We start from the raw sequence: 24,936 nt of genomic DNA, 5'->3' as shown, positions 1-24,936 counted from the left end.
GACTCAGATCAGGCCTCGGGCTTAATGATAGGAACCTGGGATTGTGGCTCCCTGTCCAGCACTCTTGACTAAAGAAAGGTGCCCAGAGACAGTCTAAACAGCTCCCTACTGTGCCCCACCTACTGTCCTCCTCAGTCACTGAGTCACTGCACTGGGATTCCCTGAGGGAGCTGTGCTATGTGACTGCTCCGCACACCTCCAGACATCTGTCAAGACAGACAATGATGAAACATTGTGCATCTGTCTAGAGGGCCCCTCGGGCTTCCAGGTGGGATTTAGCTGGAGGGAAAAATAATAAGCAAAAGGGGTTGCAGCCAATTTGTGCCCAAGATCAACAGGCTGGAGGAAGTGGCCTCTGTGGGCGGGTGGGGACATAGGGGAAGTGGGTGTTCCTTTCTGAGCTCCAGCTCAGGAGGGGAAGATCCCTGTCTCTTAACAGGTGTGCCATAAATGCCAACTGAATATTGAGAGAAGGATGACAAAAGACTGAAGAATTTGGGGACACCAGGCTGTGAGGGGAGAGTCTCTCTGTGTAGACTGTATTGTCATGTCCTCAAAGAGAACAGAATTCTTGGTCCACTCTCCTCTCCTCCACACCCTCCAACCAGGAGCCCTAACGTTGGCCTCCTGTGTGACTTTTATGGTCCCTTTGGGCTGCTAGCAAGTAGTGCCAGCTCTAGGATCTAATCAGAAAATGGGACAAAGCCAATTGTTTTATTCACATTAAACTTGATCTCTGTGCTTCACTGTGTGTTTTCTACAGCACTTTTACTTCTGTTAGCTTCTAAGTCTCCCTGGAAGCTCTTTCCTGACTGAGTCCCTGACACAGGGACAAAAAGTGAGCTGCCTCGCCCTGGACAGTGGCAGAACCTGTACTAGATTCTAGGGACTTCTGGTTCCTGATCCAATTATCAGCAGGATGTCAGTCTCTGTCCCCCATCCTGGAAAGGAAGGGGAGGTGATTAACAGCCAGAGATGAGACCACAATGAGCCAGTCTGTCCCCTCTATTGACAGTGCTCCCAGACCATTTCCTTCTCCACAAGGGGACCTGGGAATGGGGAGAGGGAGAGTTTGGACCAGACTGAGCAGCAACCCAAGAGCTCATCCTCTTGCTCCAGTCACTTTCCTGCCTGGGCCTCACTACAGCCTCCGGGTGGGACATTCCAAGCTCAGGCTGCTATAACAAAACACCATAGACTGTGTGGCTTGAACAAGACTTTTATTCCACAGTTTTGGAGGTGGGAAGTCCAAGATCAGGGTACTGGCTCACACCACCTTCTCACTGTATCGCTGTCTCTTGTCTTCTTACGAGGGCACTAATCCTATCATGGGTGCTCCACCCTCATGACCTCATGTGAACCTCGTCACCTTCCAAAGGCCCCCCTCCTAACCATCACCCTGGTTATTAGGGCTTCAAATATAATCTAGAAGTGAAGATAGAAAAAATATTTCAGCCCAGAAGGCAGCAGCCCCCCAGGGAAAGGGAGCTGAATACGAACCTCCTGTGATGTGCAGCCAAAGGTGAGAAAGAGAGGAAACAGGAAATGAGCAAGGGAGATGGAGAATTCCACTGATGGGTTAGTTTGCAACGGCCTGGACAGTTCCCAGGAGCTCAGTGGACGCACCAGACTCCATGGGGAATGAAAGCTGGTCAGCTGGACCCCATTAGCTAGGCTTGTTTTCCATCCCAGTTTGCTGCCCGAGGCTGGGAAAGAGCGGGGGCACCACCTTGGTGCTGAGTCACCCGCTCAGCCACCAGGATCCTTACGTAACCAGACAGTTCCACGTGTTTGCCCATTGGGCTCAGGCTACTGGGACAGGAAGAGGTGAGGCTGGGGGCAGCAGGAGAGGATAGGAGGTGCTGGTCCCAGGGACCCTGAGGCAGCATCCTTCATGCTGGGGATCACAGTGGACCCAGGAGACAGAGAAAGGGCGCAGGACATGGCAGAACTCCTAGGGTTTCTAGATACAAATTAAAGAGAATAACAACATAGAACATCAGCTTTAAATCCATATGACTAAATTCTCCTGCACCCTGTCCTCCAAGGCTTGGGAAATGATAAGCCAGGTCAAAAAAAAAAAAAAAAATCAAAATCAAATAAAAAATCTCAGGTGGCAGATGAATTAGGGTCTTAAAGAAATGTGAACTCCTGAACTCAGTTATGTCTTCAGGGTATTGTTACTCCCACAACAGGCAGCGCTGAGGGACTGGTGACAATTTTTGTTGGGTAGGGAAACAGTCCGTGGGCTAGAAAAATGTGAGTGGGCAGCTTTTTGGACTTCTCTGCAAAGCTCCTTCTAGTCATGACCCTTTGCAGATGAAAATGAGGGGACTGGAGATAGGACATATTCTGGGATTTGGTGGAACATTCCCCTTCATAAGAATCTTTTCCCACCCTAGCCCTCCAATAGCTTCTGAGCAGCCCCTTATACTCCCAGCACCCTAGGAAAATGACTCAAAGGAAAGTTGCTTCTAGATAAAAATGAGCCCATTTCTCCCACCAAAAAACTATCACTTTGTTGAATTATTATAGGCTTACATTCTCTTGCCTCTTGGTATTAATGGGGTGACAAATGTTGTACTGTTTCAGCTCTGTGAAGAGAAAATGAATGACCTTTAGAGTGAGAGAGACCTGAATTGGAATCCTAGTTCACCTTGGTCCATCTTCCTCTGCCTGCCTTTCTAAGCCTCGGTTTCCTCCTGCGTAAATTTGGGGTGGTCATAGTACTTAATCTCACAGGTTGTCTGTAAAAGCTAAAGTTTGATTGAAAACTTTGGATACTCTAAAGCCCTGCACAAATATTTGCAAGTGTATTGGTTGCTTTTTGTTTTGTTCTGTTTATGGTGCTGGAGATTGAACCCAGGAACTCTCTCCCACTGAGCTGCATCCCCAGGTCTTTTTAATTTTTGAGATATGCTGAGATGCTGAGGCTGGCTTCGAATTTGAGATCTTTCTGTCTCTGCCTCCAGAATAGCTAGGATTATAGGTGTGCACATGTCATATGGTCTAGTTCTTTTTATTAGTAGATATAAATGACAACTGAGCACTAAAATAACAGGTAGTATAAAGTGAAAAGAAGAATGTTCTATCTTATAGCAATAGTAAAAAGAACAGTTTTTTAAAAAAAAAATATTGACACAATTTGGACACACACACACACACACACACACACAAATCTAATAAAAACTATAGTCAAACTTTCCAGAAAAAAAAATGAACATATTCATCCAACATTCATACAATTCCACAGAGGTTCATGGATACTCTGAAGGTGAATAGAAATCTCCAAATAAAAGTCTTGCAGTGTAAATGGACTCATATAACTCCCAAGCCAGTTGCTTGGGCATCTCTAGAGAAAAGAAAGAAAGGAAGATATCACTGAAAAATATTGTGACACAAATATGGTCACCACTAAGGGACAAATACCCAGTAGCTTTTTTGCTTGTTTGTCTCAAAACCGAAGATGAAGTCTCTGGGGGACTGGAATTGATCGTCTGCTTAGTCAAGGTTGAGGCTGGAATGGGAGGGTCCATTACTACCTGCTCCAGATTCCCTGGCTGGACTCACCTTCTTGCCCACCGACAGGAGGGTCTGTCGGGGCAGGGGTGCTGAGGAGCTGAGCTCTGTCCACAGCACGACTAAGAGAATTGAGGCTGAATGCAACGAGGGAGCGGAGAACATAAAGGTGATTTTCTATCACCAAATGCCTCTGCTTTCCCTGGGAACTGGTGCAGAAATCATAGAGAGTTCTCTTGACCAACACACCTGTGACTTTGAATCTGGTGCAAAAGGATTCGAAGCAAGTGCAAAGAGTGATCAGACCCATGATGTTAAAAAGATGTCCAAAACATGTTTCTGAGTCTCTATCCTAAAAAAAAGTCCTTCAGAAGTTGGACTCAGTACCCGTCCTCCCTCATCATGGACTGCTTTCCTGGGGCTCGATGGCGCACACATAATGACAAGCACTTAGATGACTGACTCAATCTGCCAGGTCAAGAGAACCAGAGAGGGTGTAGGTAAGGGTCCGGTCAGAGCAAATATTGCTGTTGCCAGCTGGGTGTTTGTCATGAGCTTATTCTTAAAGCACGATCTGAGGCTTTTTCTTTGGCAGAGAACTGAGCTTCCTCTGTTAGTAATGTGGTCCCTCTGCCTCTGCTGAGTGCCTGTCTCTCCGTTAGTGGCTTAAAATACATTTATGAAAATGTAAGGGTTGACCATGTCTAAACAACTCCTATTAAACCAAAACCAACACGACTGACTTAATATCATCTGTCAGGTAGACTAGCAAGAAACAGGGGCCAAAGAAAATAAGACCTAGTTTAGGTGAGTTCCAAATGGCAAGAATGAATGGGACTGTGAAAGCTGTCCAGAGAGATGACCTGGTAAGGCTCTTGAATTCTTCTGACCTGACCCAAGCAGTCCCTACTGAGATGAATAGGGTGCCCCAAATCCACGTTCACCTGGAGCCTGCAAGTGAGGACTTACCTGGAAACAGGGTCTTTGCCGATGTAATCAAATTCAGGTGACTGGTGTTCATTAAAGAAGAGGGACATTTGGACACTCAGGGAGAATGTCACATGACTGTGGAGGCATAGTCAGCTTCAAGTGATGCATCTGTAAGGCAAGGCGTGCTGATGTATGCCGAGGAGTGCCACTGACCATCGGTAGCCACCAGAAGTGAGGAGAGAGGTACACCCTGGACTCCTCTTCAGAGCCTCCGGAGGAACCGATCTTGCCAACACCGCGAGTGCAGACTTTGAGTCTCCAGAATTGTGAGAGAATGAATTTCTGTTGTTTTAAGCACCATGGTTTGTGGCATTTTGTTACAGGAGCCCTGGGAAACTAATCCATAGTTCTTGATAAATTCACCGTGTGGAATGAAATGTGCTCCAGGCTCATCTTGGGGTGGCTCAGACCTGGAATGTTTCCTGACCAATTTCATAACTAGAGGGAAAACACAGATATGTGAAGGTAAAATATCTCATGAATCCATGACGAGATTTTCAACTCAAATTCAGCACTGATAGTCCCAATTCACATTCTGAGAAGTCCCTTTCCCTCAACCTAGGCATATTAGAATTATAATAGCCTCCAGTTACTTATTTGCATTATCTAAATTATAAATACAACAGTCTCAGGATATCCATACTAACGCTGCTACTGTTAGTTATTATTATCAAAAAGTTTTAAAATATTTGCTTATACTGTCTCAATTTTACTTTTTATTTTTTGATGGACATACTAAACTTGCATTGCCAGGGCATGTAGCTATACCATATACAATATCCTCTGCCTTTTAACTCTCAGTTGAGCCAGTTCTATAAGCAACTAGATTCAATTCTCACCAACAGTCTGTAAGCTGATTCTTCCCAAATCATTTTGGTTGTTTGAGGCGCACTGTTTAGTAAATTCCTTCAGAAGGGCTCTCAGGAGCAATATTCCTTGAACTCTTACATGTTGATAAAGTTCTCAGTGTCCTTTCCACTTTAAGGTAAGTTTTGCTAGATTTAAAATCTTAGTTCAAGTTGGGTGTGGTGGCCTGGGACATTTGTCCCAACTACTCAGGAAAAAGAAACACACACACACACACAAAAAAAAAATTTAGTTCATATTTTCTTTCCTTGAGTACTTTAGATATGTTACTCCATTGGTCATAAAGCATTGCTGTTGAAAAATCTGATAATAAAATCATTTTCATTCTCTTACAAGAAGCATGCTCTTTTTACTAGATGCCCAATGGATTTGTTTTGTTTTTCATTTCTTTTTTAAAAAATATTTTTGTTTGTTTGTTTATCTAGCTATCTAAGTGCTAGGGATTGAACCCAGGGTGCTCACTACTGAGCTTCATCCCCTGACTTTTATATATATATATATATATATATATATATATATATATATATATATATATATATATATTTTAGTTGTAAATGGACACAATACCTTTATTTTATTTATTTATTTTTATGTGGTGCTGAGGATCAAATCCAGAGCCTCACATGGGCTAGGCAAGCGCTCTACCACTGAGCTACAACCCCAGCTCCTGACTTTTTTATTGAGAGACAGGATCTCCCTACATTGACCATGAACTTGTGATCCTCCTGCCTCGGTCTCCCAAGTAGCTTAGATGACACGTGTGTGCCACCACACCCTGCTGTTTTTGTCATTTTCTTTAAGAATTCTACCAAGACAGAGGTCCTTAACTCACAATTGTTCCACTTGGGACTTTTTTGACTTCTTGAGAGTGGGAAAGCAATATGCATTCAGAAGAGTCTCTGTGTCAGTTTTGATTTTTGATCTTTTCCCAGGCTAATGAGACATGATCTCATACTCTCTCCTGATGCTGGGCAGCAGCAGCCAGCAGCAGCTCAGAGCCAGCCACGAGATCCTGGGGGTAAACACTGATACTCCCTGGTGTCCTGTGTTGCTAGGCTATGAGGGTCCATAGGTTAAGTGTGGTAAATGCGTTTTTGACTTAGGATATTTCAACTTATGATGGGTCTACTGAGTAGTAACCTGATCATAAGTTCAGGAGTATCTTTTATGTTTATTCTCAAGTACATTATTTGCTCTTGCAATGTGTAGCTTTAAATCTTTGTCTTTTTTTTTTTTTTTCTTTTCTTTTTTGCAATTTAGGAACACTTTTCATGAGTGTTCATTCTACTTCCTTGTTTTGGTTTTCTTCTTCAGGACTTCCTTTATCTTTATGTGGTGTCTTTTGGCCTATCTTAAATATCTGTCACTTTATCTCAAGTTATTTTAAAAATTTTTTTAATTAGTTTGATTATTATTTCTGCCTCTTCGCCTTCCATTTCTGTTGAGCTGTTATTCGTTGTGCTTATCAGATTTTGTATTCATTCTGGTTTGATGATTATTTTATTTTTCCCCATTTGTCTCTATTTTCTTATTTTCACCTCACTTCTGAGCTTATCCAATTCTGATTTAAAATATTTTCTTATGCCTTTTATTTCATTTGGAAGAAAGGAGAAGACTCCAGTTTTTATCAGGTTTTTTTGTTTGTTTGTTTGTTTTATGGGCATTTCCTCCTGGCCTGCTGTCCTGATGTAATGGGAATGTTATGTTTTTCTTATAAAACATTTGTTTGGATTTGAATTAATGCCTTTCTGTTGCTCCTTTTTATGGAATTAATATTACAGAACTGTATAAGGAGGCTTAATTCAAGTAGCTTTCCTGGTTTCATAGAGCTTCTCACCTCAAAAATCAAATCAAGGCCTCAGTGACTTCCTTTCTGAGATTTCTTGGTCTGTTCTGTCTTACCATGTTGCTCTAGAACTTCTTTCCATGTCTCCACTGTCCTATTCTGTTTAACTTTGAACTCCCAGCACTTTCTCCTCCAGCAAACCATGTCCAGGAAGGGAATCTGCAGTGACCAGCCTGGAGAGTCCCTCGGGACGGCTGGGCTCCAGTCCTGCCGGCCTCACCACAGGCCATACGCCACCCACCCCCAGAACGTTCCTCTCAAACTGGCCTCTCATGCTTTCCAGTGAACAACTTGGGCTTTCTTGTGGCCCTTCTGTCCTCAGGTCACCCAAGGCCCCATCCCTTTCCTTGGTTAGACACTGATTCAGCACAGGTCTCCTGGTTCCCCAGGATTTGTCTCTGTCCACTTCTGCTTGGGGATGCGTGAGAATACCTCATCTTTTAGTTTTGAGCTAAACGCTTCCCAAGGGCTTGTGGTTTTCTTTCTAACATCTCTGCCTGTTTTTATGTGAGGATTCATAGTTTCCGAGACCCCAAATTATATTGCCATCACTACTCTCACCAAACAATGTCTGATGGTGCTGCTTTCTGTTCAGAATTCAGGAATTGACTTCCCATCCCACTGAAGGTAATAGCCAGCATCCTTAAAGGCTGACAAGGCACAAGGGGCCAGTGCCTCCCAACTCCCACTTCTCTGAGCCTTCTTCTGCTACACCTCCTGGCTCCCTCTGTTCTAGCTTGTCCTTGAAATTTCTGGGCATCTTCCCATCTTGGGGCCTTTGCTCCAGCAGTTTCCCTGCTTAGATCATCCTCCTCCCAGGTGTGAGCACTGCTCAGTCAACCACTTCCTTCACGTCTTCAAAACTCAGTGACATTGAGTGACACTGAGTCTGATTACCTTATGGAAACACCCTTTCCAGCACGTGGATTGCCTTTTACTCTGCTCTCCTTTTTTTCCAGAGCATTCAGTACCTTCTAACAATTAAACACTTATATGTATACGGGTGTTTTTTATTTTTTTGTTTCTTTGTTTTTGGTTGTTGTTATCTGTCTTCCTCTTGCTAGAACGTAAAAATCCACAAAGGCATGAATATTAAGTATGGCTTTTTTAATGGATTTGAAACGCACAGAATAATGTCTGGCAGGTATAACTGTTTGATAAATGCCTGAATGGATACACGAAGCAGCCGAGGGTGCAGTCAGCACTGAGCCAGCCACGGGGGGAGCTCCTCTGGGGCTGTGTCGCTGACTCCATCACCCCCGGTCCAGGCCCCTCTGATGTCAGGACCCGCCTCTTGGTCTGAAATGACTGTGGGACACACCCAGGCAGTGTTTGTCCCTGTGCCTCACAGATTCCCAGAAGGCAAGACATGTCAGAAACATTCTTTCTAGGACTTCTGAACTCAGCCCAAGCCAGAAATAGCACCCAGCCCTGTGCCCACTGATGTCTGAGCACATCTGTTCCTCATCCCCCTGGAACTGCCAAGGAGCTTGGAAGGCCCCACACAGTGAGACAACCGGAGGCCCAGGGAAGAGGCGGAGGGCAGGAGAAAACAGACATGTGACGTTTGCCTGCAGCCACCTGGGCCCACCTATGAGCTGGGCCTTATGGACAGCCTCTAACCTGAGTTCTTCATGTCCTCTGGACTCCTTCATGGCCAATTTTACTTTGTGGTCACAGCTTAGCCTCAAGAAACAGATGTCACATTGCCCATATGCTAGGTGTCCTAGAAGTCAGGACAGGCCACACGAGCACCAGGAACAACAGTCTGACCTCCAAGCAAGCCCAGTAAGTCCCAGACAAGCAGGGCCCCCCTTTTCCCTTCCCTCAGGACCAGGCAGCTGAAGGTGGAGGCCATTGAAGAGAAGAAAAGTGGTCCTAACACTCCCTCCTAAATTCTCATTAGTCTTGGAAAACGCTCTTTGAGCTTGGACACCTGTAGAACCATTGTTCAACCAGAAGGCTGTAAGACTACTGTCAGGGCCGAGGGAAACAGGTAGAAGGAAACATTAAAGGTGTTTTCCATCCTAAGCTTAGGATGTTCAGCATTTTCCTTCAGTTCCTTTCTATTGGAGTAGCCACCAGGTCAGTTCCCACACCCTCACCTCTCCTCATGCCCCCACCCAGGACAGAGCAAAATGCTCGCACTGAAGTCCTTCCTTCTTTTCTCTTTTCTCCTCCTTATGCCTAGAGGGTGAATGGACATCCCTTGAGCAGTCAAAATGAGTGGGCCCCATGTTCACCCAATAAGAGAAGGCCAGGAGTCCCAGACTCACAGGAACCTGAAACTCAGATCAAATTTCAAGGTTTCTAGAGTTTTCCTAAACCTGAACTAAATATTTAGTGGTCCTCACTTCCCACCAACAACCACCACGGTGCCCAGTAGACCTGAGAAAGAGACTATTTATTACCTTCTAGATGTGGTATGTAGGCTCTCTGAGTTGTTCCATGGGAACCCCGTGAGATAAATACCATTGTACCCATCTTATAGCTGAGGAAACTAAGTTCAGTGAGGTTGGGTAGTTATCCAAGATCATCCAGCTTGGAAATGACCCCACCAATGTTTGCTGCCTCATGAAGTCTTCTGTCCAGTCTGTATAGCAGCTGTGTGTTCAAGGGCCTCAGAGACATCCCTTCTCTGAGCTTCCGAGTTGTCATGGAAACCGGACTTCCACAATAAGAGACCATGCATCCTGTTTCCCTAGGAGAGCTCTGGTTGACATACAATATCCCAGTGTCATTATCAATGCCCTGTTCTCAAAACTGTCTTAGTTTGAAGCCAGGCATGGGCGGTGAACACCCCAGTAGTCGCAGCTACTCAGGAGGCTGAGGCAGGAAAATCATTTGAAACCATGGGCTGGAGACCAGGCTGAGCAGCATAGTAAAAGCCTGTCTCAAAAAAAGTATTTGTTTGGACAATAAATTACGAAGTCACCCTCCCAATATAGACCAGGAGCAAAAGAGTGGAAAAAACTACAAAAATAATTGCTCAAGAGCTCACTCAGCAGTCGGCATGAATAAAGCCTGGCAAGAGCCCTGATGTTCTCTGGGCTTGCCCCACCCCAGCTTCTCCTGGGCTTTGCCTCAGATGTTCCTTTCCAAGCTACTCAGACCTTTCCTTACACAATGCCAGAGCTATGACCTGCAGAACTAGGGCCAGTGAAGGTGTTCTGTGCTGGAGGGTTCTTATCGCCTGAGGTGAACTTTCTAATAGGTTCCTCTATTGCTGCAAACAAATTAATTCTCTTTCCAGTCCTTTCAGGCCCAGGATTCTCTCCTGTCAAGGAGAAATTTAAGAGACCATCACCACCAAGGTTTGAAATACCCTATTAGAAAAGAAAGTTTTAGTCTACGTTGGAGCTTACTCCAAGACTCCCCTGTATGGTATAGTGGGATGATACAGGGGAAAGAGCAGACATTTAGAAATCAGAGATCTGAGCTTGTATTTTAGCTTACCCACTTGTTACTTAACCTCTCCAAGCATCGACTTTCTAACTCACGTGAGAAGTAGGTTCAAGAATGCCTACTTTGTGGCATAATTGAAAAATATCAGATGAAATTATGTGTGCTGTGTCTGACACATAAGAGACACTTACAAAGATGCTGGTAATGGTGATAATGATTGATGGTTGATGATGATGATATAGTGATGCTGATGATGGTGATGATGAAATTCATCTTTTACTGAATATAACCCAGCAATGCTAATCCCTAGGCATAGAGGGAATATTCCAAAGCCACAAACTCCACAAAGGATAAACAATAAACAGTATTTCTAAAAGCAGTCACAAGGTTTGGGAAGAAAAGGTTCAATCATTGAACCTCTCCAAACTAAAATGGCATTTATTTAGCAATCAGTACATGACAAGTTCCATCAGGGATTACAGATAAATGAGTTCACACCAACAGGGTCCTCATAGCAAGATGAGGGGCCAAGTTAAAGGGGGACAGGTGTCCCTGCTTCATCATGATATCAGGCAGGGGTTTAAAACACTGTGAGAAGAGAAAGGATGAGAAAGCCTGGCTTTGCTTAGCAGGTCCAGGAACCTCATAGGAAAGTAGGCAAATGAACTGCCCTTGGATTTTCAGGCACCTGTCAGCATGTTTATACTCCAGACTGGGAAAATTCTGTTCCACTGTTCCTTCTGAAAAGAACAACTTGTTCCTCAAAAAGGACAAAGGAGACTCCTTCATGTTCCTCTTTCACTTTCTCATCTGAAGCCAATTCTAAAACTGAACACAGACGTGGAGAGTCATTGAGATGAAAACAGAACTTTTGATACAATAACTATGCAGGATGTAGCTACAAATTCATCACATATAAAAATGTTTCAGCCTCATTAAGTGAACTTTGAGACATTTAATGGAAAACAAGGTCTTGAGTCACAAAATACATACATCCTAGATGACTTATCACAGGTAAAAGATAAACAGTGCTCCAGATAAGTCACGGCTAAGAAATATCAACCAAGGTCATTGGCTGCAGTGGAAAACTAACAAATTCATTCGCTGTCCTTCTGCTTTCGTCTCTCTTCTCTAACCTTGTTTAAACTAGTTAGAACTTCTTGGTTAAATAAACAAATAAGCTGTGGCTCTGGAGTGGAACATGGAACAGAACCTTTATTCGGTCTGATTGCTCCTCTTGCTTGCATATTGGCTACAAGACCAAGAGGACTTTCTATTTTTCTTCTTTTGCAACTGTAGTCCTTAAGGTGGGGACGGGGATAATTTTTGGTTGTTGAAATGGACATGGGGGAGGGGAGTGCTACTGGCATCCAGCAGCTGGAGGCCAGAGATGCTGCTACCCATCCTACAAGACCCAGGATAGTACCCACCGCCCCAACCTCCCCAGAGCCCAGACTCATCTGCCCTAACATGACAACATTACTGAGGTCAGGAATCCTGAAATGGAGTCTGGGTAAGTTGAGAAAGAACTTGCAAAGGGAAGAAAGGAGGTAGGATTTAGAAAATCGATAAAGTTCTTAAGCATGAAAACGTGAGAAGGGTTTTAATACAGTCAGGTACTACAAATCAAAGTTCCTACAGTAATTTGAAAAGAGCCAAGGGAAGGGGGCTGTGGTTTGTTTCCCAGATCAGTCCCCAGGGGCTGCTACTGTCCTGCCCATACAGATTAGATTGTATCAACTCCAAATTGAAACTTTGATTTCCTTTTCTGATTAGTAAAATTATTTGTATAAACATTTTAAATGGTAAAAACAATGTGTGTAAGTACACCCATCTATAGCGATTCCCAATTATTGATGGAGAAAAGGAAATTATTATTTAATAGGTATATAATTTCTGGTTTAGGAGATTAAAAATTTCTGGAGATGGATGGTGGTGATAATTGCACAGGATCAATTTGCTTAATGCCACCAAACTGTACACATAACAATAATTAAAATGGTCAAATTTACGTTATATATATTTTACCACAGTTTTTTAAAGTTAAAATTACCTTGTTCACCCCAAAAACTCAAATAAGAAAATAAAATAAAAATAAATTCCAATCCTTTAGCTAGAAATTACCAATTTAAAAAAAAAAAACAACAAAAATGCTATGTAATAAATTTTTAAAGAATAAAAAAAAAAGAAAATAACTTATGGATCTGTCAGTGGAGAGCTGGTAAAATTAATTATGGCATATATCTTTATATCAGAGTTCCTCTATATCCTCTAAAAAAGAAAGAAGAAGTATATTGAAAGATTTACTGATGAAGTGATATGTAGTCAAATTTGCTTTGAAACACTACAAAATACAACTGTCAAAAGTAGAAAAATAGCCAGGCATGGTGGCCCATGCCTGTAATCCCAGCAATGTGGGAAGGCTTAGGCAGGAGGATTGCAAATTCAAGGCCAGCTTCAGCAATTTAGAAATCTTCAGTGTCTTAGTGAGACTTTGTGTAAAAAGTGAAAAAAGGCTAGGGATGTGGCTTGATGGTCAACCTCCTGGGTTCAATCCCCAGTGCCCCCCCCCCCCAAAAAAAAAAAAAGAAAAGAAAAATAGATTTTTAAGTTGAAAACTGCTCGAAAACTGATGAAGCTAGGTGGATAGGGTCAACGTTCCTATATATATAAAAATTTAAATTTTCCATAATAGAAAAGTTAAAAGCAATAATAAGTAAGCTTTCTGTTCTCAAATGGAAATATCTTTAGAGTTACAATATGAAATAAATAAACAAGGATCAGAATGGCAGTGGAACTCAGTGGAACGCATAAGTATTTTCATATATCAGTACTTAATAAGGAGATTCTAAAATGATAGCCAAAGGGGCTTGGAATGTGCACAGGGGGAGATGAGGGCAGGGTACCACATGCAGAGGGGCTGGGGAGAGCCAGACCAGTGAGACTTGACGAAGGAGTAGAAATGAGGAAGGAGCAGGAGAGAAGAGGAAAAGTACTAAGTAGTTGAATCTGAAGTTTAATGACTGGAAATGGGAATTGAGGAGGTCAAGGGGACTTGTGGATGACCCTCAGGATTGGATACACTAGGTGCCATTCATGAGGAAAGGGGTTTGTGGAGGAAGAACATAGTCTGGACATATTACATTTTTTTTTTTTTACTATTTATTTTATTTTATTTATTTTTTATGCTGGAGATTGAACCCAGGGACTTGTGCATGCAAGGCAAGCACTCTACCAACTGAGCTATGTCCCCAGCCCCTTTACTATTTATTTTTGAGATGAGATCTCGCTGTGTTGCTCAGGCTGGCCCATGGGATCAAGTGGCCCTCCCACCTCAGCCTCCCCATTAGGTGAGACTACAGGCACCCTGTAACACCATGCCAGGCTATAAAGTTTATTTTTAAAGTCAGATTTATTGAAAGTAAAATTACATACAGTAAAATCCATCTTTTAAAATGATCTGTGACAAATGTACACAGTTGTGTAACACTATTGTAATCAAGATATAGAACACTGTCATTATTCCCCAGAAGCTCTCTTCCACCTTGTCATAGTCAATGTCCCACGCCTGTCCCCAGCCCTGGTGATCACCGATGTGATTTTCTATCTCTAGGATTTTGACTTTCCCAGACTATAACAAAATGTGTTATGTGTTGCTACTTTCACTAGAATAAAGTTTCAAGATTCACTCAACATATAAAAAAGAACAAGAAATTGATAGTCCAGAAATTAACTAAAGTGGTTTCCTGGGCACAGGTAGAGGAGCCAGGAACTGAAAGGATAGGGAATAGGTGTGGAAGCAAGACTTAACTTTACTTTTTATTTCATTTGTTCTAATTAGTTCTACATGGAGCATAGCCTTTCATTTCTCTGGTGGTATACAATGTAGAGTTGCACCATATGTGAAGCAAGAATTTTCAATGCATACCTTTTTTAAATTTTTTCAACTTTGCAGTCTTTTTAAAATTAATAGATAATAACTGTATGTGTGTATGAGGCACAGAGTGATATGTTGATACACGTAAGAGTAATTAGTATTTCCATTACCTCATTTATCATTTCTTTGTATTGAGAACATACATAATCCTCTATTCAAGCTTCTGTTTTGAAATTACCTAATCAAATATTGTTAACTATAGTCCTCTATTGTGCTACACAGATCACTAGAACTTCAGCCTCCTGACTATATTTCTGTTCCAAAAATATACTAACCCTTTTCTATCTCCCCCACCCTCTTCACCCACTATTCTACTCTCTATTTCTATGAGATCAATTTTTTACCTTCTATTTGCAGTCAATTTTTCAGTGCCTGAATTATTTCATTTAGTATAATGTCCTCTAGTTCTATTCCAATTGCCACAAATGTCAGGATTTCATTCTTTTTATGGCTGAATAATATTCCCTTGTGTATATAGTCCACATTTTCTCTATCCATTCATCCATCATTGGACACTTTGGTTGTTTCCATATCTTGGCTACCATGTATAGAGCTGCAATAAAAATGGAATACAAATGTGTCTTTGACATAGTGATTACATTGCTTTGGGATATATAAATAATGGGATTGCTGGATCACATGATAGCTCTATTTTTGTTTTTTTGAGAAACTCCATATTGTTTACCATAATGACTGTACTAATTTACATTCCCCTTTGTAAGAACTCTACTTATCTCTGTATCCTTGTCATCATTTTATATTTTTTTTGTCTTCATGATACTAGTTGTTCTAACTGGAGTGAGATATCTTTATGGTTTTGATTTGATTTCCCTAATGATGACCATTTTTTCATATAATTGTTTGTCAATGTATACTTCTTTAAAAATATATTTTTTAGTTATCAATGGACCTTTAATTTATTTATTTATATGCAGGGCTGAGAATAGAACCCAGTGCCTCAAACATGCTAGGCAAGCGCTCTACCACTGAGCCACAACCCCAGCCCCTCAACGTATTCCTTTTTGTGTTTTTAAATGCTTTAACCATGAGAAAATATTATATATTAAAAAAATAAATGAAAGCATATCATAGAGAAACTAATCTGCCCTGAAACACTGGGACATAGTGTTGCTGTACTTACATTCCACTCTTGAAAAGAACTTTTTATGATAGTTCTTCACTCCTTATCTTCACAAAAACTTTAAAAATTAAAAATGAGGGAGGTGGGGGAGGAAGCAGGCATTTCAGTCTGTTCCAGGCTGGTCACACCATGTGAAACAGGATCAGATTTGTTCTCCCTGGTTCCCAGGGGTAGAAAAGGACCAAAGCGTAACGTTACAGGGAGATAGTGTTAGACTCAACAGAAAGAATTTTCTAACACAGAAAACAGTCCAAGGAGGCCTCAGCATGTAGGAATTTTCTGTATGATCTCCAAACAAAATCTTGGCTGCTGTGCAATGTAACAAACATGTAACTGAGGTTACACTGTGCTAGACCCAAAGGTAGATCCAAGTACAGAATGCAGACAACATTCGTAGAGACAGGTGTCTCTGGGGGAAAAGGGAGGTTTAGTTGACATTATCTTTAAAGTTGGAAAATGCTCGCATCCAAACCTAGAAATTTTATCTTGTGGTATCTACATCAGGAACAGAGGCACGTGTGTAAGGATAATCCTTGAACAATTATTTTGTAATAGCATAAATTGGAAATGATCTCTACACCAAAGAATAGGGGATTAGTCAAATAAATTCTAACATTTTGATAGTAGGAAATATCAAAAGGCAGTAAAGTCAAGTCTTAGAAAAGCTAAAGAAAACTTGGGCTGGGTATAGTGGTGCACATCTGTAATCCCAGCTACTCAGAGGCTGAGGCAGGAGGATTGCAAACTCAAGCCATGCGGGGCAAAGTTATGAGATCTTTCCTCAAAATAAAACTAAAAACAATGGGAAGGCTGGGGTTGTGGCTCAGAGGTAGAGTGCTCGCCTAGCATGCATGAGGCACTGGGTTCGATCCTCAGCACCACATAAAAATAAAATAAAGACATCGTGTCCACCTATAACTAAAAAATAAATATTTTAAAAAATGGTGGGGGGTTGGGGGGATGCTGGAGATGTAGCTCAATGGTAGAGTATTTGCCCAGCATGCCCAGACCCTGGATTCCATTCCCAGCATTGGGGGGGGGGGGGGGGGGCGGGGGAAGGAAAGAAGATTTGGAAAAGCTACATTTAATGAAACATAGGTAGTAAAAATATAGGGTTGAATTTTGAAAAAGGAAGTTGAAGGCTGGTCCAGATGATACAATACAAATAAGATTTTTAAAACTTCATATTTTCCCCATGGGTACATATATATAATATATACAAAGTATAAGAAAAGTCCTACAGAAAAAAAAACAGATAACCAAGCAATAATAAGGTTTACCTCGCAGGGCTGTCAAAGTGGACTGCAGCCTTCTCTGGAAGATTCTACTTCTTCACAAGGTGAGTGAATTTGTGAGCCACCTGTTTAGTGGAAATGGCTGTTTTTGATGCTTAGAAGCAGCTAAGGAGGAGAGGAAGGCGTGGTGTCCTCCCTCGAGGAGCTTTTGATCTTTTAAATGAGAAGTGTTCAGATATAATTCAGCGGGACTTGTACAGCAATTCAATAATCATGACTAACTTTTATTGAGTTCTTCTAGTCTACCGTGAGCAAAATATTGATTAAATCATTCCATCCTGACCACAACCCTCGCAAGTAGGAACCATTATTATGCCCACTTTAAAGGTATGAAAACTGAGGCCTTGTGTGACTTGATTAAGCCTATGAAGCTGGTGGGGGGGAGAACAGGGATTTGAACATGCGTATTTCTAACTCCAGAGACTGGGCCCGCTGCAGTGCTGTATTGTCCGACTACAGAGAGCATCAATGATCTACACCGGTGGAGTCAGGACTTGCAACTACTTGTGCACTTGGTTGGGGGAGCTGTGGGAAGAGCCCCCTTTATGGCAGAAAGGGCTAACTTTCTCATTACGAAGAAACCCTGACTTGGTGCTAAGTGGCCAAGTCCCTAAGAGAAACACCTCAGTCCCTTGTACACTTAGGGGCAGCCAGGTAACAAGGTTCTGACCCCTAACATGCAGAGGATGCTTCAAGAAAAGCTGGTTAAAGGGGCAAACACGGCTAGCTGTGTCCTTTTCCCCTGACCATTCTTTGGTTTTTTTCTTGCCTAGAATGCTGGCCTGGTGCTGGGAGACGCGAAGCCATCTCCACCATGGGGACCGATGGAGCACAAGCTTGGGAAAACCTGATTTCCTTAAGCCCGCAGTCAGGTCGAGTATCATATTGACAAATGCATCTTCAGGAACACACCAGGGCGTGTACAGCCCCCTGCTCGGGAAAGCACAGAGGTGCCTGAAAGGCCTTGGCCTCCCCTGGCTTTGAAAACAGAAAGGAGTTGTTGCCCTATTCCAAGTTCCCCTGGGATCACCCGGCCCAGAGCATATGCCAGCCACACCCAGGCACGGGCACAGCCTCAAACACACAGGGAAACGCGGAATGGAGCTGGGGATCCGTGGGGTTTCAGATCCCCCTAAGCAGAAGCCCAGGGCAGAAGGGCAGCTCGCTGGAGGGCTGAGTGTGGGCCACTGAGCCCCAGCGGGGAGGGCTGCAGATCCCCTTCTACGTACAGCACCGAAGTGCAGCGGGAGGGAGTGGTGCTCTTGGCAGCTGCTAGTTGGGACCTGCTGTGGCAGCTCCCCGAACATTTGTTTAAAAAGCAAACAAGGAAAGGGGAGAGCCGGGTGGGTGGGTGGTTCAATGGAGCTGGAGAAGGAAAGAAAAATGGGCAAACCCTGGAAATGAAATAGCAATGTCTACGTTCCTAGCAATGCCTCCCATTTTCCCAGGGCCATCTTGGGGGGTTCAGGTGGGCCACCTTGCACTTGAATTGTTTCCCTGGGCCACCCTTTAGGCCTGCACTTGGCTGAGAGTCAGCTAGGCTAGAGTGAGAGGCTGTTTGAAAGTCAAATGGAAACAGAGGAAGAGACAAGAGGCCCCAGTCACGAGCACTAGAGAGGAAGAGCATTTGGAGAAGGCGCTGTGTGAAGCCCTAGGAGAGAGGCAGGGCCATGGAAACTTGCTGACCATATGGTGGAGGTAGGTGGGGCTATCGCCTTCCTTGCAGTGATCAGGAGGAAAAAAACATGGAAGTAGCGCAACAAATGGTAAAGATAAATACTGAAGGAAGGAAGGCCAGTGCAGGCAAAGAAAACACCAGGTAGGACAAATGCAGAGGTGATTTTAGGTTGTGACAGCCCTAGCCTACCCTCTGCCCCTTCACCTCCCTGGGAGCCTGCTGCCTCCTTTTCACTCTCAGTGCCTTTCAATCCTTTTTGGTTTTAGGGTCCAGAGAAGATGAATTTCAGTTGGACACTCTTGAAACATTTGAAACTGTGCACCATATTCAAAGACATAAAGTTAAACTGTGTATACCCAGTGGCCAGATGATGTGACCATTTCAAGGCAGCTCTCGGGAGAAACTAGAGAGTAGTTTCCAGTCACTAAGAGGCCAGAAGTCCAAAACTGAAAAAGTTGCAAAGAAATTTTTCCAACCCCATTACTTTATAAATGAGAAAACAGAAGATCAGAGAAAGTGAGGTGCCCAATTCACAGAGCTTTTGGGGGGATTATAAAAGTAAGCACAATGCATGTGCCAGGAACTTTACCACTGCCATCATTAATTCATTTAATTTTTAACATCAACCCTATGAGATAGACACTCTGACAGGCTAAGTAATTCACCGGTGGTCACACGGACATGGGCAGAGCCAGATTTGAGCCCACACCACCTGACTTTAGAGCCTGTGCTCTTGACCACTACTTATTTGCTCAGCAACTTTTCATCCACTGTCCCAAGCTACCCTCCTGCTTCACCACTCCACCCACACAGCCACCTGCTCTTCGCATCAATGGTCGTCTCTGCCTTGCTCCTGTACGCTGATGGGAACAGGTAAAAAAGATGGCTTTCTTTGGTGTGAACAAAGGACAGGGAAAAAAAAAAATCAAAAGGGAGATGGGGATTGCTATGAGACCCTCACAGAAACCAGGAGGGGGCTAAGGAACAATCTCTGTTGAGTTCAAGGGTAAACTGGCCGCACCTCCCTTTCTCTTAGACTGAGCAGAAACTATAATGTGAGATTCATGAATATTTAGTGAGGTGGGGAAGATGAGCCCTAGGAAATGGGACACAATGTTTGGATCATGAGCTTTTTTTTCACATTGCACCCCATCCAAGATAAATGCTGATCTACCATGAACCAGTCTCTTGACGCTGCCCTTTCCCCAGTCTCCTGGGATCCCATGGAAGTCAGCCTTGATGAGCAGCCATTAACGTCCTGAGTTTCTTCATATGTTAAGTAAGGATAACCTGCCCCTCAGAGATGCAGGAATCAGATGAAAACCAGCTGAGAGTGAGGGCATCTAGCCAGAGAGGTGCACTTGCTAGCCCTGGTGGACTGTGGGTCACCTCTGAATCTGGGAAGACAGGCAGCCCTTGCTCTCAGACATTGCTGCTGCGCCCCAGCAAAACCTGAGGCAAAGGATCTTAGTGGTAGCAGCTGGTTGAAAGGAAAGTCTGGGGATATGATTTGAGTTGTATTTGCGTAGAAAGCACACTCTTGTGGCTGTTTTCTTATTTACTTTGAAGTTTCTATTTACTTAAAAATGCTATTTTGTTATAAAACTTCCTATTAAATAATTAAGTCTAAATGCTTTCATTGTAAACTAATGCCTTCTCATTATTAAATATTTAGAAAACAGAGGAAAAATCAGTTCTGCCATTTAATTTTTTTTAGCTGTATCAACGCATGTTTTTTCTTTGTTTTCACTTTAGTAAGAAGTGGATTTTTTAAAATCCAATTCTTGCTTGATCATAGAATAATGCAAATTCGTTGTGCATTAGTCAGGGTTCTCCAGAGAAACGAAACCAATAGGATGAATGTGTGCTTGTGTGTGTGTGTGTGTGTGTGTGTGTGTGTGTGTGAGTGAGAGAGAGAGAGAGAGAGAGAGAGAATGGAACTTGCTCATATAATTGTGGAGTCTTGGCATGTTCAAAATCTGATAGGGTAGGCCATCAGGCTGGAGATTCAGAGATGACTTGTGGTTCAACTCCAAGGTCAGAATTGCTGGCAGAATTCCTTCTTGCTCAGGGGAAGCTTTTTGTTCTAAGACTGATTAGATGAGGCCCACCCACATAAGGGAGGAAAAACTGCTTTACTCAAAGTTTACCCATTTAAATGTTAATCTCATCCCCACCCCCTGCCAAAAAAATAAAGCCTGAAAGAAACATCCAGAGAAACAATTCCTCAACTGTGTAGGCACGATGGCCCAGCCACATTGATAGATAAAATTTGCCCATCACATTTTTGTAAAAGCTTTTCATAAATAAAATCTACGAAGAGCAAATGAAACTATGCATCAGTTGCTTCTCTTATCATACCAATACTTTCCCAAAGCCTGGTAGAAACCATTCAGCTGTCCAGCCTGCTGTGGTCATGTGTGGGCAAGCACACTGTTGTTGTTTAAATTGTAGGAGGGGATGGGACTGAGTCAAGTCGAGGAGATTAAGATGGAGGTTAAAGAACCCAAACCTCTCTGTCAGTGGTGCGCCTGGACTTGAAGGATCCAGGTGGGATAGTGATCGCCTGATAATGCCTCTTAAGGAGACGACAAAGTGTCCTTGTTGTCTTCTCTAGGTCACGTCCTCTGGAAGACCTGCCAGCCCAACCTAACAAGGTTCCGTGACCCTCAGGAGGAGGGTCAAGGTGGCCAGGTTGATAAAAGAAGCCATGGCTCCTGCAGCACTGGAGAAAGACTTCCGGCCAGTGAGCAGAGGGACTTGGAACCAAGAGCCCTGCTATTTCTATCCTCTCCAAGATTACCAATCAGCCAGCAGGCATCTGTATCAGGAGAAATTTGCCTGAGAGCTTGTGGGTCATATGCGCTGCCAAAGGCAGGGCCCCACCCCTGCCCCACCTCCCAACACACCCCCAGCAACCTCCGTCACCAGAAACCTTCGTCACCACCAGCCTAAGATAGAGGTGTCCTGGAGCCTTAGCAAGAAAGGTCAGTTGATTTAAATAGCTGCAGCCTCTGCTGCAACTTTCCTGGCCTAAGAAAGGAAACCAGAGCCATGTGTGATGTTGCACCAATGGATCTACCACCTCTGGGGGTGGGGCAGGGAAGGACAGAAAAGGAGACCAACATGCATTTGTCAGACATCTTCTATGTCCCCTACAGAGTGTTTTGGCACGTCTTTGCGGTGGCCTTACTTAGTCCCCAGGGTTGTATATCACTATAACCACTTCGTAGGTGATGAAACCAAATCTCAGCGAGGTTACTTACCCAAGAGAAGAGGACTGGGCAGTGCTCCTTCACCAACCCAGTGCCACATCTGGTGAATGTATTTCTTGAAATGATCATCCATGCATGATTCTAAAAACTCCACTCGGTAGAGAAAAACCACAAACAAGCAATTCTTTCCTACCCCGGCCTCTAAGTTCCCTCCCTAAAGTAAATCACTTCTATCAGTAATTGCAGATGTCCCAGGACCCCTGTGAACATGAGCATCTGTATTATATGCGTGACGCCTACACGTCATCATATGCCTACACCCCCACGTGGAGAAGTGCCCCTCATCCATGGTTTTGCTTTGTGCACTGCCATGTGTCTTTTTAAAAACCAGACCTCTCCCTGAGCTGTGAGCCTCCATCCTACCGGCCTTGGCATTACTGAGTCCCTAGCCCTGCTCAGAGCTGGGAAAAAAAGTCAGAGATCTATATGGTTCTCAAAAAGTGAGGGAACTGTCTTGTCAAAGTTCTCTCTGCCTCTTGGTAGCAGGTGGCCTGCCCAGTGTTCCGGTCCAGCCTCTTCAGCCTCCCCTAGGGAGTCTTGTGATTTTTTTTCCATCCCCCTCCCCAAAACCACAAGAGTCCTTTCCATCTTGGGAAAGCTCCCCTTCAAAGCCCCTCAGAGGCTCCCTTTCTTGGACACTGTCCCTTCCCCTTGAGATCCAAAGTGTTTGAGCTTTCTCCAGGGACTGTTGGACTTGTGGCTTCCCTGGGGGCCTCCAGTTTCCAGCCGGCAACCCAGCCCCCCTCTGAGGCAAAGAAACAGAAGCTCTCTAACCACCGGCTCAGGAGGAGGGCTGAGCTGTGGGACAGGGAGAGAGGGCTACCTGCCAACGTGATCCTGGGGCCATTTACAGTAACCTTGTAAACATAACATCAGAAGGTGGCCAAGTGCCTTTGGTGTGTGCCATCCAAATAAAGTTTGGTAATAAGATTGGTGAGATTTGTACCATTGACAAAATTTTAGAAAGATTATTTTAGCCAAGCATCCAGTGGTATCCAAAATCAAACGTTCTGATCACGATGAGCTGAACGAGTGGTCAATGAAGGGAGAAATCGTGACAACCCGGCAGGTTTCCTTTCCTTACATTTTCTCTTCTCTTCTTTCCTTTGTTAAACACTCCCTCCCCCCTCCCTTTTTTTTTTCTTTACATACTATGTCTTGACTTCAGTAAGATATTTGGAAAAAAATTTTATAAACAAACTGAAAAAAAAATGTACAGGACTTAAAGGAAAGTTAGCTGGATTTGTATCTGATGGCAGGATCAATATCATAAAGCACTGATGGCTGGATTCCAATCGGAAAGGAAACCTTTCAGAGTTTTGCAGCAGAATACTCCGTTTCCCCCAATCCACTTTTTGATGTTTACTGGAAGAACGTGTAATAATGCACAATTAAATTTTTCATCAGTGACTCTGAGAGAACAGAGGGAAATTCAAAAAGATTCAATGGCCTGAAAAAGTCGTACCAAAGTTATCAATATGAAACGCGGTGAAAATAAAATTTGTATCTTTAGTGTGCCCCCAAATAAAGAGTACACGTTTATGTTATGTTTAAGAGCAATGTATCCCCTCTCTCCGGTTTCTTTTAATTTATTCCTTTTTGTAAAATTAGTGCATTGTGCGTACACCATTTTCTTTACCCATTCATCACTGATGGATACCTAGGCTATTCTATAATTTGACTATTGAGAATTGACCTGTGAGAAGCATTGGCATTCAGGTGTCTCTATAGTATGCTGACTTTAATTCTTTCAGGTTCATACTGAGGAGTGGCAGAGCTGGATCACATGGTAGCTCTGTTTTCAGGTTTTTGAGGAAGCTCCATACTGATTTCCAGAGTGGCTATATGAATTTACAATCCCATTAATAGAATATATGGATTCCGTCCCCCTACATCCTCACCAGCATTTATTGTTTTAGTTTTTTATTTTATGTATTCTTGATGATGGCCCATTCTGACCCAGGTGAGACAGAATCTCAATGTAATTTTGACGTGCATTTCCCTGATGCTAAAATTGTGAACAGTTTTCCACATAATCATTGGCCATTTGTACTTCTTTTGTAATGAAGGTACTTCTCTTCATTTCATCTGCCCATTTATCCATTGCTTGTTTCTTTGGCATTGTTTCTTGTGTTTTTTGCATATTCTGTATATTAATCCTCTGCAGGAAGAGTAGCTGGCAAGGACTTTCTCCCATGCTGTGCACTCTCTCTAAACCCAGTTAGTTGCTTGCCTTGCTGTGCAAGAGCTTTCTAGTTTGATATCATCCCTTTGTCGATTTCTGGTGTTATTTCCAGAGTACTAGTCAGTAAGTCATTGACTGTGAGCTAAAGTCTTGAAGTGCTTCCCCTAGATTTTCTTCTATCAGTTTCAAAGTTTTAGTCTTACCTTTAAGTCTTCATCCATTTTGACTTGTTTTTGTACAGAGCGATAAGAATCTAGTTTCAATTTTGTACATGTGAATATCCGGATAGTTTCCCCCGAACCATTTGTTAAAGAGACTGTCTTTTCTCCAATGTATGTTTTTGGCACTTTTGTCAAGAATCAGATGGCTACAGCGGCAAGGGTTTGTCTCTGTGCCTTGTGTTTTCTTCCATCCATCTAATTATCTGTCTTAAGGCCAGTATTGTGCTGTTTTCGTTACTATGGCTCTGTAGTATTTTTAAAGTGGGTGGCATGATGCCTCCAGTATTGCTCTTTCCAGTCAGGATTGTTTTGGCTATTTGGAGTCTTTTTTTGCTTTCATATAAATGTTACAATTGTTTTTTCTAGTTCTGTGAAGAATGTTATTGGTATTTTCACGGGGATTGCGTTCAATCTGTAGATTGCTTTCAGTAATACGGCTTTTTAAACAATATTAATTCTGTTGATCCATGAATGTGGGAGGTCTTTCCAACTTTAGTGTCTTCTTGAGTTTCTTTCTTTGGTATTCTGTAGTGAGATGTATTCTTTCTTTTGCTCCTGTGATCGTATTTATCTTTTT

The sequence above is a fragment of the Marmota flaviventris genome, chromosome 12 (genome assembly GCF_047511675.1).
Source record: "Marmota flaviventris isolate mMarFla1 chromosome 12, mMarFla1.hap1, whole genome shotgun sequence".
In the NCBI taxonomy this organism is placed as follows: domain Eukaryota; kingdom Metazoa; phylum Chordata; class Mammalia; order Rodentia; family Sciuridae; genus Marmota; species Marmota flaviventris.
The sequence above is the reverse complement of the archived record's forward strand: the minus strand, read 5'-3'. Positions refer to the sequence as shown.